Consider the following 5,422-nt stretch of genomic DNA (forward strand, 5'->3'; position numbering starts at 1 on the left):
GTCAGACTCCATTGTCAGCCAATAGTAGCCTGCCCTCAACATCTTCTTTACCATGGCATGTCCATTGGAATGAGTACCAAATGAACCCTCACGGACATCAGTCATCAACAGGTCTGCTTCGTGTCTATCCATGCATCTGAGCAGAACCATGTCAAAATTCCTCTTATAAAGCACATCAACATTAAGGTAGAAATTTCCAGATTATCTCCTCAAAGTCTTCTTATCTTTAACAGATGCCCCAGGCGGGTAAATCTGATTTTGAAGAAAACATTTGATATCATAATACCAAGGCTTATCATCTTTTACTTCTTCCACCGCAAATACATGAGCTGGTCTATCCAAGCGCATCACAGTGATATTGGGGACTTCATTCCAGAATTTCACCACAATCATAGAAACAAGTGTAGCAAGAGCATCTGCCATCCGATTCTCATCTCGAGGAGTATGATGGAAGTCAACCTCAGTAAAGAACTTTGAAATCCTCCTCGCATAATCTTTGTATGGGATAAGACCAGGCTGATTTGTTTCCCATTCACCTTAAATCTGATTAACAACAAGGGTCGAGTCACCATATACATCAAGATGCTTAATCCTAAGATCAATACACTCTTCTAAACCCATAATACAAGCCTCATACTCCGCCATATTATTCGTGCATTTGAAAGTTAGCCTTGCTGTAAAAGGAAAATGTGTGCCTTGAGGAGTAATAATCACTGCCCCAATACCATTTCCATATTGATTTACAACACCATCAAACACCATACTCCATCGGAAACCAGGCTCTGGCCCTTCATCGAGCGTAGGCACATCGCAATCTTTCATTTTCAAATACAGAATCTCCTCATCTGGGAAGTCGTACTGAACAAACTGATAATCCTCAATTGGTTGATGTGCCAATTGGTCAGCCAAGATACTACCTTTAATAGATTTCTGAGCTCGATACTCAATATCATACTCAGACAGCAGCATCTGCCAATGGGCAATCCTCCCAATTAAAGCAGACTTCTCAAAGATATACTTGATTGTATCCATTTTGGATATCAACCAAGTCGTATGATTCAACATATACTGGCGTAAGCGCTTAGTAGCCCAAGTCAAAGCACAACATGTTTTCTCAAGCATTGAGTATCGAGACTCACAATCAGTGAACTTCTTACTCAAATAGTAGATAACGTACTCTTTCTTCCCTAATTCATCTTGCTGACCCAATACACAACCCATAGAGTCTTCAAGAACTGTCAGATACATAATCAAGGGTCTTCCTTCTACAGGCGGAGACAGAATCGGAGGCTCGAACAGATATTCTTTGATACTGTCAAAGGCCTTTTGGAAATCCTGGGTCCAATCATGACACTGATCTTTCTGGAGGAGCTTGAATATTGGCGCACATGTGGCAGTCATGTGGGATATAAATCTGGAGAAATAATTCAAGCGGCCAAGAAAACCTCAGACTTGCTTCTCAGTTTTGGACGCTGGAATCTCTTGTATTGCTTTGACCTTGGCATGATCAACTTCAATACATCTTTCGCTGACAATAAAGCCCAATAACTTGCCGGAACGGACTCCAAATATACACTTGTTAGGATTCAGACGAAGCTTATACTTCAACAAGTGCTCTGCATGTTCAACTTTCGTTCTTGACTTTACAATCATATCATCAACATATACCTCGATCTCCTTGTGCATCATATCATGAAACAAGATGGTCATAGCTCGTTGATACGTGGCTCCAACATTCTTCAAACCGAAGGGCATCACTCGATAACAGAATGTTCCCTAAGGTGTGATGAATGTTGTCTTCTCCATATCCTCAGGTGCCATTTTGATCTGATTATATCCGGAAAATTTGTCCATAAATGAGAAGACATTGAATTTAGCTGTATTATCTAACAACATATCAATATGTGGTAGAGGAAAATCATCTTTTGGACTAGCTTTATTCAAGTCTCTATAGTCCACACACATTCAGACTTTTCCATCTTTCTTAGACACGGGCACAATATTGGCCACCCATTGAGGATATGTAGAAGTCACCAGAAACCCCGCATGAATTTTCTTCTGAACTTCTTCTTTAATCTTCACTGCCATATCAGGATGAGTTCTTCTGAGCTTCTGCTTCACATGAACACACTCAGGCTTCAAAGGCAGGAAATGTTGCACGATATCAGTATCCAGATAAGGCATGTCTTCATATGACCAGGCAAATACGTCGACATATTCTCGTAGCAACTCAATCAACCCCTTCTTCACAGATTCTTCAAGGAGTGCCCCAATCTTCACTTCACGAACACAATCTTCAAACCCCAAGTTGATTGTTTCCAGATTCTCAAGATGTGGCTGAATGATCTTCTCTTCGTGCTCAAGCAGACAGCCAATCTCATAAGGAATCTCTTCAACATCATCTTCTTCGGCCTCAAATACAGGGAACTCAAAATTGGGAGATGGTGTTGGATCATTATGTTCAATGGGTTTGATCAACCTGCATAATGATTTTGGATATAAAAGAGATTTTAGAATTCAAGCAAGGGAAATCATTATGCAGATGAAAAGATTGATTTTATTCTCCTTTTTTAGGGTTTTTTGTGATCACCAATTTCATGCAAAAAGGAAAAAGTGAAAATAATTTGGAAAAACAAATATTTAACATGAATTTATTGAATGAATATCATTGTATTTATGGGCCAACAATGTCATCACTTCTCCTTTTGGCATAGGAGAAGGGTTTTTAAACAAAAATGAACATTACGTGGACTTATGGACAACTGTTGGAACATCAACAGCGACCTAATTATTGCAGACTCCTCCAGGGCTGACAAAGTTGCCAGAATCTTCCTCTGCATCCTCTTCCATAATAGCAGTTGCCTCTTGGTCTTCGACCGTGTGGATGAAACCACCACTTTGAAACAGACCATGCTTGTTGAAAGTGCCTGAAGAATACCCTATGCCAGCCCGGGATTTATTGTCTTCCAGCTTGATCATTTGTCCTAAACCAGTAGTTGCGCCATGCTCAATGGCCAACTTCGCATCATTGTAGGACGCAAATGAAGAAGTTCCTTTCTTAGAAGGCTTAACAATAGACAAGGCTTGGAACAGCGTCTCAACCTTATTCTCAACATCAATATAAGAAAAGGAAGACAGATGGCTAACCAAGAGAGCCTTCTCTCCCCCTACCACCACCAACTTTTTATTCTTGACGAACTTCAACTTTTGGTGAAGGGTGGATGTCACGGCGCCTGCCTCGTGAATCCATGATCTGCCCAACAAACAGCTATATGATGGGTGGATATCCATGACCTGGAAAATGATCTGGAAATCACTAGGTCCTATCTTGATTGGGAGTTCAACTTCGCCAATCACTGTCTTGCGGGATCTATCAAAAGGTTTCACGACCACTCCACTCTGCCTCATGGGAGGCCCCTGGTATGAAAGTTTGGCCAGAGTGGATTTTGGCAACACATTTAGTGATGATCATGTGTCTACCAGCATGTTAGACAAGGCATCACCCTTGCAATTCATATAAATGTGAAGTGCCAAATTGTGGTTCTTTCCCTCCTCGGGGAGATCGGCATCACAAAAGCTCAGGTTGTTACAAGCAGTAATGTTTGCAACAATGCTATCAAACTATTCTATGGTGACGTCATGATCTACGTACGCCACGTCCAACACCTTCTGTAAAGCTTCACGGTGTGGCTCAGAATTCATCAACAAAGACATCACTGATATCTTTGAAGGCGTTTGTAGTAGCTGATCTACAACATTATATTCACTCCTCTTGATGAGCCTCAGCATCTCATCACAGTCCTCTTTCATCATGCCATTCTGGCCAGCAGGGACAGGAGTTCTAACAGCAGCGGTAGGTCTATTAACAGCAAGTGCCAGATTCGGAGAAGAAGAAGAACTCCCCAAAGGACGAACGATATTATCAGCAGCATCAACTCTTCTGGTGTCAGCCTGGGGTTTCGGCGGCGCCGAAAAAACACGACCACTGCGGGTCAAACCGCTGACATCAACAATATTTACAACAGAAGTGGGGGGTAGAGGCACCCCCTTCCCATCTTCTAATGCAACCGCATTATAACGATAGGGAACAGCCTTGTCGGAAGAGTATGGAACAGGGCCAACTGGCTTAATAATGAGAGTAGGAGAGGCTTTCTGCTTGCTGCTGTCATATCTGACAACAACAGGCTCAGGTATCCTAAATACAGGGGATATCACATTCACTTCATCCTCATCACGATTCTGAAGTATTTCTATCACACCCTGATCCAACATTTCTTGGATGTCTTTTCTGACTTGACGACATCCTCTCTCATTGACAGTGCACATACGACAGCTGTCGTGGTCATGCTCATAGTGACTGTATCCACATAACAGTCTATGCATCTCGACCAAAGATTGTCGGATATGGCTGACATATCTGACCTTGTATTTACCAGGGCAACCCTGAACCATATTAATAGCAGATTTCCCATGCTCGGGCAATGGGTTCTTCTTCACGTTAGGACCTACGTCCTCGAAAAACAGAATACCACTTCTAACAAGGTCTTGCACCTTGGTCTTCAACGAGTAGCAATTCTCCACATCATCTCCGGGAGCACCAAAATGATAAACACAATGAAGCTCAGGCTTATACCACCATTGAGGGTTGGTAGTGATAGCCTGTGGGTCACGTGGAGTAATCAGCTTCCATTCAATTAAAGAAGGATATAACTCTGTGTAGGTCATCGGAATAGGATCAAAAGTGACCCTCTTCCTATCATAGCTTGTGCTGGTTTGATTGTTGTTTCGAGGTTGGTAGGCATGCTATTGAGGACGGTGTTGTTGTTGTTGATATTGTTGATGTTTCTATTGCTGGTTCTGATGTTGATAATGTTGGTTTTCTCTGAAGGCATGTGCTATATGAGCCACCTAGTGCTGGTTACTGGCGGGACGCATAGTCTTCCTCTTCACAGAGGGTCTTCTTGATTTAATATAGGAGGACACATCATGCGCCTCTCCATCTTTCTTCTTTGCAAACGCCCCATAACGTTTGGTAGAAGAGCCTTCTTCTCTGGTCAGGCGCCCTTCCCCGACTCCCTTTTCTAGACGCATCCCCATGTTCACCATCTCGATGAAGTCAAAAGGAGCACTAACAATCATACGCTCATAGTAGAATGAATTCAAGGTCTTCAGGAAGATCTTGGTCATTTCCTTCTCTTCGAGCGGGGGCACAATTTGTGCAGCCAATTCACGCCACCTCTGGGCGTACTCCTTAAAAGTTTCTTTATCCTTCTGGGACATGGCCCTCAGTTGGTCCCTATCGGGAGCGATATCAATATTATATTTGTATTGCTTGACGAAAGCATCGCCAAGGTCGTTGAAGGAGTGGATGTTCGCACTATCCAGGCCCATGTACCATCTCAATGCGGCACCAGACAGGCTA

The sequence above is a fragment of the Lathyrus oleraceus genome, chromosome 7 (genome assembly GCF_024323335.1).
Source record: "Lathyrus oleraceus cultivar Zhongwan6 chromosome 7, CAAS_Psat_ZW6_1.0, whole genome shotgun sequence".
NCBI lineage: Eukaryota > Viridiplantae > Streptophyta > Magnoliopsida > Fabales > Fabaceae > Lathyrus > Lathyrus oleraceus.